The following is a 16,613-nucleotide window of genomic DNA, read 5'->3' as shown; positions in this document are numbered from 1 at the left end:
GTGATTACATTGAACCTATAAATAGCTTTTGATAACATATTTTCACAATATTAATTCTAGCAATCTATGAGCACAGGATGCCTCTCTATTTTCAAGTGTTATTTTCCAGTTTTTTCTTCAGATGTCTAACTTTTTGTTAATTGTAAAGGCCCTTTTTTGTTTATGGTTATCTCCAGATATTTAATTTTATTGAGAATATTGTGAATGAAAGTATGTTCATATTCACTCTCATTTCTTATTGGTATATGAAAAAAACTATTTATCTTTCTATCTATTTATTTATTTATTTAACTAGATCCTGTGTCTTGCCACATTGCTGAAAATTTTAATGTTTCTAGAATGATAGAATTTTGAGGTTCTTTATTGCATTGTGTCTTGTCATCTGCAAATAGGGATATTTTAGCTCTGTTTTTTTCTTATTTACATCCCTTTAATTTTTTTCTCTTGCCTCATTCTCTCAGCTAGTACTTTGAGTACAATATTAAAAGGAGTGGGGATAGAAGACAGCCCTGTCTGTGTCCTCTAGTGGTATTGCTTCACATTTCTGCTGTTTTAGGATGAAGTTGGCTGTGCATTTTTTATATATAGCTTTTCTTGTATTGAGTTTTGTTTTCTCTAGTCATTCATTCTCTAGGACTTCTATCATGATTTTATTTTGTGTTTTTTTCAAAGTATTTTTTCAAAAACAAGTTTTTTCAAAGTATTTCAAAGTATTTTTTTCAAATACTTTTCTATATCTGTTGATATGATCATGTGCTTTCTTTCTTTAAGTTTATTTATGTGATTTACTTATGGATTTTCATATATTAAATCATAACTGCATTTCAGTGATGAAGCCAATTTAGTCATGATAGATAATTTTATTGAAGTATATGTATATTCTGGTTGTAAGTCTTATTTAGTAGATTTTGTTAGGGTTCAGGAGTCACCCCACCAACACTGATCTCAGACACGAATGGTTTATTGAATGTACCCTAAGACTGATTGATCATGGATGTGACTCAGACTTTGGGAACTGAGATTATGACCCCAAACTTTTCTCCAGCTTTATAAAGGTTTAAACCACAAGACAATGAGCTCATATGCAGGTGCTGGAAGCCCGAACCAGTGGTCAGCCCTGACTCAAGGTTCTTTAGACATAACAATTCAAACTGGCCTTTAATTTGATGGGTCCTAAGTGAAACTTATTATTGTGGAATTTTATAAGATTAAGAAGCTTCATAACATACATAATATAACAGAATATGTGATCAGCATGACCATGCTCTGATTCAAGTTAGTTTTCTGTGTCAGTGACTGGCAGGCATATTTCAGCAACAATATGAAGTAGCTGGTGGGGATGGAACAGAATTGCTGTAACTATGGTGGTGGGGGGCAGGCCTCAATAGTTTTCAGTCTATATTCATCAGGGATCCTGGCTTTTAGTTTTATTTTTTTCTTTTGTTGTTTTGTCTTCACCTGGTTTTGGTATTAAAGTTACATAGGCTTCATAGAAGGAGTTTGGGAGTGCTTTTTCAGTTTCTTTTTAAAAAATAGTTTAAGAAAGTTTGGGTATAGATCTTCTTTGAAAGTGTGGTAGGATTTTTACCATGAATCCATATGATCCTGAACATTTTTTTAAGACAGAGTTTCTCTGCATAGCTCTGATTGTCCTGGAACTCACTCTTATCCTGTAGACCAGGATGGCCTCATATTCATGAAGATTTGCCTGCCTCTACTGCCAAAGTACTGAGATTAAAAACATGTGCCGTCATCATCCAGCTAGGTCCTGAGATTTTTATTGTTACAAAAGGCTTTTTACTACTATTTCAATCCCACCATTTCTGTTGAGTCTTCTTGTATGATATTTATTAACTCCATTAATTTTTGTTATGATCCAGTCAGCCCACCAATAATCTGGGCAGAATTCTATAAATTTAGTTAATCAGCTTTAGCACAAATATGGGGCTATTATCCCTACTTTTCTACTCTAGAAAACCCAGGTGTACATCCCAAGTTTCTTGATGTTTGAGTCTTGCCCAGGTTTTTTCTGTCTCAGCATTCTGTCCTCATGATGCACTTCTCTCCCTCAGCTGTGTGCTCCTGGTCCATCCCACCTATGTTTGGTAACTTTGGACAAAGTACTCTATTATCTATTGCCTTATCTTTCTCCCACATCTAGGTGAGCTCCAGGCAAACCATACCTAGTGTCAGGGTTGTGAAGATGAGCTCATGTCACTTTCCAAAAGAGAAAAAGCCATAAATTGTCATGTGTAAGGGACAGGACAACAATGGCTCAAAAGCACAGAAGCCATGTTTTTCCTACAATCCACCCCTCTCTGCAAATGGAAGAATGAGAAACTACTGTAGTGTCCTGAGCAGAACACCAGAGGGAGACAAATAACACACCAGAGAAATCGAAACACAAAACTTCTGACCAGGTAAACTTGCAACCTCATAGGAAGAACAATATCAAATAACCAGACCCCCCCATAGCTACCAGAGACAAAACCACCAACCAAAGAGTAATACATGGAGGGACCCATGGCTCCAGATACATATGTAGCAGAGGATGGCCTTAACTGACATCAATGGGAGGCGAGGCCCTTGGTCCTATGGAGGCCTGAAGGCCCAGTGTAGGGGGATGCTAGAGAAGTGACACAGGAGTGGGTGTGTAGGGAGGCACTTTCATAGAGGCATGGGGGGGGGGTAGAAGGAGAATGGAATGAGGGTGGTGGTGGAGGTATAACAGGGAAGGGGGATACCACTTGAAATATAAATGATTAAAATGAGTAATAAAAAGGGGAGTTGAAATTAAGTTGATAATTTTGAAGAAAATTGGACACATAAAGATGAAAAACACAGTAAAGAGCCTTTGAGATTTATGTAAATACTATTTCAAATGGTTCAAGGGAGCAGGAAGACCTGAATAAAGTTGGCACACTGCCGATTATAGTTATTACATTATTAAGCTCCATTCTTATCTTAATAAACATTTATAGTTAACTGTGTTTTTTCAAAAACAGAGACTTAGAGAAAAATCACGAGCCTTAAAAGAAAGATTATAGAAAACTGTGAATCAGAGTGAAGAGAATAGTCATATATCTGAAAGACAGGAAAAAAGAAACAGTGAAATATGGAGACAAGAATTAGAAGAATGTTATATATATTCATAAATTAAAATGAATAAAATAATAGAATGGCGGCAATACAAGCACAGGAGAGGCATGAAAGGTGAACATAGTCCTTAAAAGTTTAAAATATTGACATATTAAAATAAAGTCAATTGACTGAAGGTTGTTAGAAAAAACCTTTAACTTATCCAGTTAGTTTACAACAAAGGCCTTCAAATGCATATCATCCACAAGTTTATGAAGAATATGAATGGCACCCTGTAGATGTGCTGGATTTAAGAAAATTTAAGGAAATTGCTAATTGTGGAATGCATTCATCCTTGGTCAAACGTATCTTGACTTCCCAGGTGATCAAAAATAGAATAATCCCCCAAGGCTAGAAAGCTATGACAGGAGAAATATTAGAACCTGGACAACAATTACAATGGCTTTCAGAGTTGAAAGAAGAGGATAAGGAAAGATCACAGAGAAATAGAACTGGAGATATCAATATTTCCAAAGACCAACTGCTAGGTGAAGGTCAGTATGCTGAGGTAGATATGTAAGTCCTCTATGATGAAGAAAACTTGTTATTTTATCACATGGCAGCCTTAAATGCCTGGGAACAAAGAAATATTCATTGACTTTTTACAAGGACTATTTTCAACTGTAGATAGAAAGATATCATATCCTCTAAGTAGGAAGGCAATAATCAAATATTTGGCCTTTGATAATGCTAATACTAAATGCAGAGAGGTATCAGACCTTTAAGAGCACAATCAGCACATATCAATGAATGGTTTAGGAATACAGTTGATATTGGATTTCATTCATCTGACATGACCTTAGGAGAAGAAGCCATCCCTAACGGTTTTAAGAAAATCCAAACTCACAAATGTCTTAATTGTGGTGAGCAAGGTCATTTCAAAAGGAATCCCAAAGAAACCCAAACTAATTCCAAAAAGAAGCCTATATTTTCTGGAATACTCAAAAGATGTGGCAAAGGCTGAAGGACTGAAGGACTTAGTTAACCAAGGAACAAATGGGGCAACCCTTATCAAAAAATGCCCAGGGAGACCTCTTGCAGGACACAGTACCAAACATTGGAAATACTCCTCCACAAAACAGTTAAATACCACTTTTCTGAATTTAGACATTAAAAACCCAGATATTAAGATCAGAACAAATTCTACAGATGAAACCAAAAACCCAGAAGGGGCAAGAAACCCATATTTTGACAACCTTCTAGAGATAATGATAGCCCCAAACTAAAGGTATTTGTAAATAATATTGTAATTGAAGGAATGGTAGACACTGGAATTGATGTAACTATAATCTCTCCAGAATCGTGGCCTCCAGATTGACCTCTTCAAGAGGTAGATACTCAATTTCAATGAGTTGGAATTTTATCCCAGGTATTACAAAGTATCAGATGACTTGAATGTATAGGGCCAGAGTCAAATAGGGAAATTAAGGTCATATGATAAAGTTATATACTGGGGAAGAGATCTTTTACAACAACAGAAAACACAGATTATCATCTCTCCAACTTCAGAAACAAGTCATAAAATAGATGATATTCTGTTGGGGGCCTACTTTTAGCAGAAAGCGGCTATCAGCTTTGCAGCCATCTTGAGCCATATACCCTGACATGAGACTTGGATTACAATAGCCTACAACAGCTGAGCACACTCTGATAATCTTGGTTTAGATACCTTGAGATTAAAGGTGTGTGAGATTAAAGGTGTGTGAGATTAAAGGTGTGTAACTTAAGAGTATGATTTAGAAGTATAGAGATCAGAGTTAGAGACAAGACCTAAGGGCATGATTAAAGGTGTCACTTAGAGGCGTGGCTTAGAAGTAAGACATATAAAAGGCAGAGACAGAACAGATCAGAATCAGACTGAGATCAGAGAATCAGACACATCAGACATTAGGTAGAAGACACTTGGCTCCAGACAGAATCAGACACAGCAGACAGAGGAGACAGAGAAGGAGACACTTAGAGGAAGAGAGACTGAAGAATAAACGGGATTGAATCACACCCTGTCTGGTCTCCATTCTTCGAGTCTGCCCTCACCCTTGCTCTTGCTGAACCCCGACCCGCAGACCAGAGCGGCAGCTTGGGCCGGGACACAGTGGCCGCCCAAACGTGGGTCGGCCCGGGCCTCAACATTTTGCCTGGGCTGCAACGTTTTTGGCCGCTAGTGTGGACCCCAACAATATTCTTGATTTAAAAATGTAAAAATGTTATCAAAGACAGTTACAGGTTGTCCAGGCTGTCTATAAACAGGAAACGGCAGAGGCTGATTCTTCAATTTTATCTGGGGTAGCCACTGCTGATAAAACACTAATGACCTTACCACTAAAGTGGTTAACTGACCAACCTGTTTGGACTGAGCAATGGTCTATGACAAAGGAAAAAGTCCAAGTACTAGAACAGCTAGTCTAAGAACAGCTGTAAGCTCAAATGTAGAAGAGTCTGCCAGCCCTTGGAATTCTTTATTTGTCACCAAGAAGAAATCTGGCAAATGGAGAATGTTGACAGATCTGAGAGCTATTAATAAAATTATTCAGCCAATTGGTTCTTTACAGTCTGGGATCCTATTGCCTTCTGTGTTACCTAAGAAACGGTCTAGTTAAAAGATTGATTTTGTACAATTCTTTTACATGAAGAAGATAAAGATTTGCTTTCACAGTGCTCACATTTAACCATTCTATGTCATCCAAAAGGTATCACCTGAGGATCTTGCCACAAGGAATGTGAATAATCTTACCTTATGCCAAAGTTTTGTACAACAGCCATTGGAAATATTCTGTAAGCAATTTCTGCAATCCATATTTTACCAGTATATGGATAATATTTTGGTTATGGATTCATATGGAGATACCTTAGAAATAATGTTTAATGAATTAAAGAGAGTTTTGCCTTATTGTTTTTACAAATTGCTCCTGAAACAATACAAAGAGGAAATTCTATTAATTATCTAGGATATGAGGTAAATCTGCTGGAAATTCGACCACAGAAGCTACAAATCAAGAGAGACCAATTCAGATTTTCAAAAAATTGCTGGGAAATATTAACTGCCTATGTCCTACAATTGGTTTGATTACTCAAGAGCTGAGTAATTTATTTCAAACCTTAAAACATGTTAAAGACTTGAATAGCCCAAGAAGATTGTCAGCTGAAGCTGAAAAGGTATTGACTCTGGAAGAAAAGAAGCTACAAGATACCCATATAGATTGTAATGATCCAAAGATGTCCTGTATTTTTAGTTATCCTGTCTTCTGCTCATTCTCCTACAGTAATTCTTATGCAAATGGAATATTACATGGATACTTTTAGTACACAAAGAGAATAAAAAATAAAAATTAAAGATCTATGTAGAATTATTTGTGAATTAATTCTAAAAGAAAAATTGAGATTTTTGTCAAATAGGTGGAATATATTCAGCTGAGATTATGGTATCTTTTACCAATGCAGAGCTTGCCTCATTATAGGTAGAAAATGAACATTGTCAAATTTCCAGTATTTTTGGAGAAATTAACAACAAATATCCCAAAAGCAAGTGGCATCAGTTTGTTAAACAAATTGTATTCTCACTTGTCAAATAAAAGGGAAAGCAATTTCTTGATCCCCTACATTTTATATTGAAGAAAATAAATCAGAAAATGCAGAATATTAGTCAGAAAATATAAGTAAGGTTGTTGACAGTCCTTGTGATTAAGTTAAAAAGTCAGAGTTATATGCAATCCTTGTGATGTTATTAAATTTTCAGGAATCTCTTAATATAGTAACCAATCTCAATATGCAGAAAGAGTTGTTCTTCATATAGAAGCTGCTGAACTTATTCAGAAAGATTACAAATTAACTTCATTGCTTAATTACCTACAACAAATGATCAGAAATAAGAATCATCCATTTCATATACACCTATCAGATCCTATACAGTCTGCACAACAAATGTCACAGATAGCTTTCTTAAGACTTCACCATTTTGCCAATTTTCTTGGGCCCTTCAAAAAGAATATTATGCTTTGAATGATCAGAAAGCATTTTTTTTTAAAGTGATGTTCCATTCACTTAAGGTAGGGGTGGGTAGGTTTTGATTGTTCTATTTGGTGATGGGTGCTTGATACTATAAAGGGGTTGGTTACTAGTTATTCAATGGTCTTGGTCAGGAACAAAACAACATAGGTTAGACTAGGGTATTTCTATCCTTTTCTCTATCTTTCTTTCTGTCTTTCTTAGAAGGTAGAGGTGTTGAGATGAAAAAAGGATGATATATTAATAATATAGGGAAAATAAAAAGAGGTAGATTATTGAATCTACTATTGAACCAAAGAACATTTTATAGCCAGTAATCCTACATTTGTATAGATCTTTGTATATTGTTACCTATTAAGGTTATATTTTATTACATTGGTATAGATCTTTGTATATTGATGCAAAATCAAAGTTATTTTTGTTGCAACATACTGTGTATACATGTTCTCTACTCTCATTTGAGGTATTTATTGTTCCTAGATGATTCATAATAATAATATGTGACATTCTAGTCCCTTTTAAGCTGCTATTACAAACAGTTTAGGATAATTAAGTAATGTGAATTAATAGTCAATCAAACTCATAATCATGTTAGATACTAGACTAGTTAATCACAAAATATGCTTCCTAGGTTGAGGTTGAACAAATAGTAAATAAGTAAAAACAAACAAAGTTTGCCTATTTAGATATATTATAGATAGTCTTCAAAAACCTTCAAAAACCTTCAAAAACCCACAGAATATTGCATTTTAAGATGTTTTACTTATTTAAGCTTTTTTTGGACTACAAGACAAGTTTGTTCCTGGCAGTAGCCCCCATTTCTTTTTCTTTCTTTTTTTTTATTGGATATTTTATTTACATTTCAGATGCCATCCCCTTTCCCCATTCCCCCCCTAGAAAACCCCTATCCCATGCCCCATTTTCCTTTTTGCGTTTATACAGTTTTTTTTTTTTAAAAAAAATGTTAATCAAAGGCTTTATAAGTTTGGTAATGCTCAATCAGAAGTGTAACCAAATACCCAACCTAGATATATCAACTATCTTTGACTGGTGGAGACACGTGAACATCTGCCTCCCTGTCTCCCTCCTCTTTCTCTCTCTTTCTCTCTTTCATCAACTAGCTTCTCCTCTCCTTCTTCTCCTCCTCTCCTTACTCCTTCTCTTCCTCTCAGTACTCCTCCCACCTTAGCTCCTCCTACATATCACCCTTCCTGTTAAAATAAAACTTTTCTCTCAAAATACAATTAGAGCATAATTATGCCAATTTGTACTTTAAAGAAGATGATGACCATCAGAAAACCTACTTTTGGAGCTTGTTTCAATGTGGCAAGTGAGCCCAGGGGGAGGGACTGACCTTGCTTTAACTACAAGTAGAATGCTGTCCAAAATGGATGCAGAGAAGTCAACTGCTAAGTTTTGCAAGGACAAAGTAGGCTAGCCCTTCATAATTCCTGCTCCACAAAAATTTCTATCAGATATAGTGGTCAGAAGGCTGAAGATTGATGCTCCAATGTTTTTGAGACAATTTTGGGGGAACTGCCCAGGCAGCCAGATCCTCTTTCATTTCTATAGTTTTGTAATCTGCTTGCTTGTATTTCCTGCATACTCAAGTAATATTAATTCCTTCTTAAGTTTCTAATGGGATTAAAAACAAGATAGTTTTAGTCTCACAATTAAGGTTAAGTTCTTTAGGATTTAAAAAGATGGTTTTGGGTCTAAGAAGATGTTTTTAGGTTAGTAATACTAGTTATAATAAAAAATGATTTATGTATAAAACTTTGAACTCAGCAAGATAGAATAGATAATAGAATATTTAATCTAAAGTTACCAAATACAGATAGACTGAACTTCGTGAATATAAATTTTACCAAACAGTTTTCAGAATTGTATTTGTATTTGTCCTTATTGTATTTCAGTTATTATTGTAAGATAAAGAGCCCTTTTTAGGGGGAAATACTGGGAGTTTGTCATGTACTGCTATGTATTCCAGTGCAACATTCTGAACCCTAAAATCTCATTGCCCCCAGATGAATGAATTCTCACACATACTGGCCTTTGTTGTGTAAACCTTGCTCACCAATTTCAATCTATTGGTTGATAAAACACTAGAGCCTGTGACTGGGAATTAGAGAGAAAATGGCAGAACCTGAGAAACAAGTGAGGTATCTCAAGAGAGAGACCACACAGAGAAGGAGACAGAGGAAGGAGGAGGATGCTATGAAGCCAGATGGACCATAGCACATGACCAGAAGTGGGTCCTGAGGACAGGGTGATTGAACACTTGTCCTCAGGTGTTTTAGTTGATAGAAACAGCCCAGATGAGATCTAAACAACAAGTAAGTGCAACCTGTGAATTGGATGTAAGTTACAATAACTCAGAACCTGCCCTATGTAGGCTTACAACTTGTCAAATAAAATACCAGGTTTCTGTGTCATTTATCCAGGCTAGCTAGAATATATAATTCTTTCACAACATTGTATTTCTCAGGGACTACTGTATTAGAGTTACTAGTCTCTAGTGGAGAAATAACTGTTATTGATTGTCTAAACACAGATGCTGGTGTCTAAGCATCTGTGTTTAGAATGATTTGATTTTTGTGGCATCTAGTCTTGTTTTTGTGTGTGTGGGGGTATGTTTTGTGCCTTGATGTCTGTGGCCCTCTCTGGTTCTGAGGAAAGTGTGCTAGCTATGGTCTGCCCGGTAAGGGAATGCTTCTGAGATCCTGCTAGGTATGTCCGCTGGGGGTGCAAGGTAGATGTGTTTCTAGGTAAGGGCCTGACAATTAGGGATGGGGCTAGGGACTGGGGACATCCACAGGAAGGAGGAAAGCAAGATGTTTCATCAGGATCTGCTTAATTCTCTGGGAATTGGGGGCAGAAAGGGAAAAGAGGCCTCAACAAGTAGTCTGCTACAGAGCTGGGGATGAGAATGGGGGATTTTATTTGAAGGAGAAACAGGACAGTGGAGGTCTGACCTGCTTCCTTGGCGTGTGTGGCTGGCAGTTTTCCAGGGAATGAATTATTGGGTTTTTCATTTCCATCTTCATTTCCATTCGAGTCCTCTTAATTTTTTCTATTTCCTTATTGAATTCTACCTTCATGTCCTGAATTGTCTTCATCTTTTCCACTGGCTTGATGCTTGTGATTTTATGTGAGTCAGGCTGAAGTTTATCATCTATTACTTTTTTCCCACCTGCTTTTTGGCTTTTTCTAAGTCAGTCTTTGGGGATGGATGGAATCTCTAGGAATTGTGGTTTTATTCTTTAGGAAAAGGGGGAATGCCAGAGCTTTCTGTTTTTTAGATTTAACAGATGCTTGAGACAATTTTTGAAGGGAAGCTTTAGAGTTTTTAGCACCGCAAGCAGGGCTGTTACTTAAAGGTGTCACAACCTCTTTTTTGACTGTTAGGGAGGGGGGCATAAGACCAAGTAATTTTGTCTCTAAATGTTGGAGGACCCTAATCAATTGAACCCTTTTTCCTTTTTTTGGTCTCTACCATGTGGTGGTTGTACAGGGATGTCACATCAGTAGTCAGCTGGTGGCATGTATCAGACATGGAAGGCAGGTCAAAAATTGTATCTAGAGTTTCATAAGTTTGTGGTGGAATAAAAGACGGGAGTCTAGAAACACCTCTTAGTGGGGGAGGCTGATGCTAGGGCAATTGTGGCCATTTTGGGCGGGTCACAATAGCAATCTGATTTATAGCGGGGCTGTCTCTTTCCCAAGATGGGGATTTGTTTTATCAGCAGGTGGCAGATTGCCAGCGTCCTCAAGGGTGCGCAAAGAGGGATAAAGGCTTCTTTTGGGCTTGTTATTGGGACTGTCTCATGGCAGGTTGAGCCATGGTGTCCTTCCAAATCTGAAGCCAAGTAAGCTTCGGGCAGTCGTCCTTTTGGGTGGTCCATAGAATGTGAAGTCGCTCTTAGCATTTCGGGAGTTGCTCTCAAGCAGAAGTAGCCATAAGGCACTTCGGGTAGCCACCCTCAATGCTCTTAAAAAACAGGTACGCCTACTTTCCTCTGTAGAGAGACATTCTCTCTCCTGTAATCCTGGGGGTCCCTGTTTAGGCACCAGAATGTCTCGACCCGTGGGGAGGTGTACCGGGATCAGAGTATCTGGAAGAGAGAACAGGGAACAAGCGCAAGCAAAGAACGGACAGCAAATCAAGGAATCTGATCAAGCTGTCATATTTTATTTGTTCCCACATGGGTTATATACACATAGAAGCAGGAAATGGAGAGGAGGAGGATGTAGGGTCGTGTTTGTTTCTGGGGAGTGCAGGTGTTCTCAGGGGGAGTACAGATGTTCTCAAGAACAGGATATTGGCTTAGTGAAAAGTTCAAAGAAGAAGCAAGACAAAACAGGTCGCTATGTACCTGTCCATAAGATCTATGGTCATTTGTTTTGATCTAAGCTAGTACTTTCCCACCAAAGGCTACCTGTCCATAAAATCTATTAGTCATTTGTTCTTATCTAGGCTAATACTTTCCCACCAAGATTACCTTTCCACAAAATCTATGGTTATTTGTTCTTAGTGTTTTCCCACAGAGGCCAAGACTTTATAAAGAGTTAATGTATAAACAGAGTTGCTCCCAACAAAAATCCAAGCTCAATTTTTTCTGGAACCAAATATACTAGCCATATCAACACTTAGTTCCTGGGATAGCAGCTCTTATAAGAGATATGACTATAGAAATTACCAAGAACAATTCAAAAATTTTCAGCTTCAATTTTGGAAGCACATATTACCCAATTACCCAACAAACCAACCCTGAAAAGCAGAATTTAACTTTTTTCTCTCTTTAGAGATTATGTTTTGGAATAGTGTCCTTGTTTAAACACCTGCATTTAGAGAGTAGCAGGTGCATCTCTAACAATTTAGGTGTATGTATTGAACCCTCTAAATAGAGTCATTATTAACAGCACCAACAAAACAGCATTTGGGACAACAGGAGATAAAAAGCTTACAAGCCTTCATGATGTGTGGCTAGAAAGAGTGGAAAACCTGTAACCTGACCTAGTAGTTCTTACATTTAATGGTGTCTATAAACCATTACAACCTATCATATATATAATAGACAAAATTATTTTAAAGCTTCACTGTATATGTAGAGGGGTTTGTATTTTGAGGTTCTAAGACTTTGAGAAATTACATGATTGTATAAAGGTGAAATTAATCCGATATTGTAATCTTCCAGTCAAAATGACCGACCAAGAAGGGGGGTATTAGTAGGACACATCTATAATCTTGGCACTTTGGATGAGGTAACTCTTACTGGCAAACATTTCTAAAGGAGTAGTACATCTTTTAAAGATACTGGTCTCTCTCTCTCTCTCTCTCTCTCTCTCTCTCTCTCTCTCTCTCTCTCTCGTATTTTTGTGATGTATCTGGTGAACAAAGCAGGTTGGAGCAGAAGATCATATATACAGGGGGCTTGGGCATAGATGCTGTAAATGGCTTGTGAGGAATGAAGTCTGGTGAACTGAGGAATCTAGGCTAGCATTCTGGGTATGTGTCCTGATCCAAGACTGGAGTGTGGGAATATATCTGGCTGGGTAGAAAGATTGACTATGGAATGGGAGAGGCCTATGGGTTGGGATGTAGGAAATGTAAGTCCTGGTGGAAGTCTACATGTTGGTTGCTGAGCAGTCAGGGGTGGCCAGACAAAGGCTGGACACTGGATGTTGGACCTAAATAAGGTATGCTGGCTTAAGAAGGCTGCATGTATGGATAGGGTCAGGGAGCCTCACCAGGGTAGAACCTGGAGAAAAATAAGGGCAGGGAAATACATGTGTGAAACCTCTGTTTCTTTAAAAGTCTTTAAAGTCTTTTTAATTCTTCTTTCCATGTCTATTTTTTTTTTATTAAAACATGATTACATCATTTTCATCTTCCCTCCAAACCCTCCCATATCCCTTCCTTCTAATCCCTCCCACAGGCCCAATCCTTCTCAAATTTATGTTCTCTTTCTTGGATGGTTACACACACAGATACATACTCACACATACACACACATATACATGTATTAATATGTAAATACAACCCATTGAGTTTATACAATGTAATGTGATATGATTTCAAAGATGACTACTTTGTACTAGACCACAAATAGGGGCTCTGAGAGAGGCAGCTTTTCATTGCCAGTTGGTTTTGTTTTTTGTTTTGTGTTTTTGTGTGTTTGTTTTGTCTAGAAGTGGGACCCTGAGAGATTTTTCTCTTCTACATTAGCATGACTGTTGATACTGTTATTGTCCAGGTCCTGTTTAGTGAGCCACATTGTTAAGATATCATGAGTATAGGTTCACTGTCATTTCTAGGAGACAAATTCTCATAGCAGACTTCTATTCTTTTGGTGCCTTTAATCTTTTGGTCCTCTCTTCCATGGTGTTCCAGAAACCTTTAGATGTTTGAGTTCTGTCAAAAATGTATCTATTGAGAGTTGGTTCCACCATAATTCATTTATCTCTGCATTATGACCAGCTATGGTTTTCTGTAGTAGTCCCCATGTGGTATAAAGGGTAAATAAAGAGTAGAGAGCAACACTTAACTCTGGGTGTAAGGACAAGGTTTAGATTGCAGTTAGGAATTATGCCAGTTTGGCAAGATGTTGGTGTAGGTTCTTTTCTAAGATTCATGATATCACTATCCCAGGTAGTTGGCTAAGTTTCTAATACCATATTGATTTCCTTCCCAATGAGTAGGCCTTATGTCCAACTAGATACCTGTTGGTTACCCCCAAGATATGACTACCACTATATAGTAGTGTCTGTAGAGGTATCTTGCTATGCTGGCCATTGTTACAGGTCATGGGTATCACAGATAGGGCTATTGATTGCTTCTCTCCCTTGTCAGCTTATATAATATTTTCTGGTACTATAAAAGCTACCTGGAGGAAGCTTTCATGTTAGATCTAGTTCAAATCATCTGAGTCCAGTGTCCTAAGTGTGTAGTATCTTCAGTAATAAGGACTTACCCTCAATCTCTGAGAGGCAACTAAGAGCACTAGCAATGGCCTATCTTGTTTTGGGAGTCACTTGGATTACCCTGACCATACACTTAAATGAAGGTTTTTCATGCGTAATACAATTTTTTCCATATTTCATGACTATTATGGGGAGCATTGTCAGCCAATGGCATAACTTCATTTTTGGTGTGTGTGTGTGTGTGTGTGTGTGTATCTGTGTATGTGTGTGTGTCTGTGTGTGTGTGTGTGTGTGTGTGTGTGTGAGAGAGAGAGAGAGAGAGAGAGAGAGAGAGAGAGAGAGAGAGAGAGAATTTTAGGTAAATATAAAGTAATGCAATTAATTCCTCAGGGCTTTATCAAACATCCTTATTGTTTCTCTCTAATTCGTGGGTTATTTATATTTTAAAAAGAGGACATAAAGGAGTGGGGCTGAGGAGTAGATATAGAATAAAGAGGGGGAGGAATGGGGTGAATAACATCAAAATATATTCCATAAACTTCTCAAGGAACTGATAAAAATATTATGTTAACAACTTAAGCTAGGTATGGTAGTGCCCACTTTTAATCATTGTGCATGGGAGGCAGAGGCAGTCAGATTGCTGTCAGTTTGAGGACAACCTGATTGACATAAGTGAATTCCAGATCAGCCAGGGCTACATACTAATACATTGTCCAAAAATTTAAATAAAAAGACTAATGACTGCATCAGTCTAATGAGACTCAATCCTAGAAATCGCTGTTTGAGAGTTTCATACACAAATAGGGCATATTTTAATCCAGTTCACTTCTAACTGCATCCCTTCCAAGGACTCCCATCAACTCCCTCCCATGTACCACCTTTTCTTCCCAATTTCTTGAACTCTTTTTTAAAAGATTTTTTTTATTTTATGTATGTGAGTGCTTTGTGTGTATGTATGCCTGGGCACCAAGTGCATGCAGTGCCTACTGAGGCCAGACAAGGGTATTGGGTCCTCTGGGACTAGAATTATGGCCAGTCATTAGCTACCATGTGGGTGTTGGAACTGAATCTCGGTCCTCTTGGTCCTCTGCATGAGCAACAAGTGCTAAAGCTGAGTCATCTTTCCAACACATTAATTTACCTTTTTTCCTTTTAAAACCCATTGAATCAAATTAGTTCTGCCAATATGTCCATAGTTTTAGGGCCATCCATCCTCTGAGACATGGGCACTGCCAGGAGCCTTATTAAATAAAGCTTGATTCTCTGACTCTTAGCGGCTACCAGTTTCTAATTGTTCTTCAGCTATGGGTATGAACCCTGTGAACCCCTCTCCCACCCACTGCTACTCCAATCAATTCTGGAATTGTTATTGGAATAATTGGAAGAAAGATTTCCTTCCACTAAATATATACTTATTAAATTATCAGGGCCATGCTCAGCTTAGTAGAAGAACCAGCTCTACTATTAAAATTTGGGGGTTTTTTCACTTACAATCAAAAATCCTAAAATATATTTTGCAATCAAAAGCTCTTACTTCTTGCTCATCAACCATTAATTCTCAAAAATCAACTGCTTTGTAAGGTTACCTTAAGCACAAGAGCAGGTCATGGCCTGAAGGACTTAAGCTGCTTTATCATTGGATTGCTGTTTTTACTCCTCCTCTTCCTCCTTAATTGAATTCTTCCAGTAAAACTACCACTTTACTCCTGTCTGGATCTCTTTAACCTGATGCTCCCAGCTCTAGCATTGCCAATTCTGTTGCTGATCTACGCTTCTGGAATGAAGGTGCATTACTTCCTTTGTAAATTTCATTTTCCCAGATGACAATTTTTTTGTCTATCCAGGGCACTTCCCTTGATTAAATTGGACTAAGTATCATATGGCTTCTAAAAGACTAGAGTCCATGATTTATTATACTTGGCATGTTGTAATTTTACATACACATACACTATATATGCACACATTTAGTATATATATATAGTAAATTATTATTATATATACATATACATATGTATATATAGATATATAATGACAGCAAATGAGGAAAAGTTATTTAGATAGTTTCATATAGTAACATTAGATAGTATTTAAAGAGCTATAGAAAAATGCTACTATTGCCTATGTTTAATTATGATGAATAATATATCTTTCATTTTGTTCTTGGTATATTCCATCTCTGTGTCATGCCATATCCTAATGCTATAGTCACTGAAATGGAAAGAGTGAAAATGGTGAACAACAAAACCAGTCTCAGATGCACATGGGTGAAATAATTAGGTGAGTGACTTGGACATGGTACTTCATTTTTCTTTTTTAGCCTGCATATGTGTCAACTATTTCATTTCCTGTCTTCATTACACATGGCTTTATAAAGAACAAGTGAATTCATGCTTGGGAAGGAAATCGCAAATCTTTCCAGGAACAAATAGAAAATCTTAGTGATCATGTGATTTCTTTTAGGACCATTAGACTGATGCAAGCTTCTTGTCTCTGTCACTGTGCTTAGAAGATGAACTTAGTCCTCCAAAAATCTCTTCAAGAAGAGAGTT

This window comes from Arvicanthis niloticus, chromosome X (assembly GCF_011762505.2).
Source record: "Arvicanthis niloticus isolate mArvNil1 chromosome X, mArvNil1.pat.X, whole genome shotgun sequence".
NCBI lineage: Eukaryota > Metazoa > Chordata > Mammalia > Rodentia > Muridae > Arvicanthis > Arvicanthis niloticus.
The sequence above is the reverse complement of the archived record's forward strand: the minus strand, read 5'-3'. Positions refer to the sequence as shown.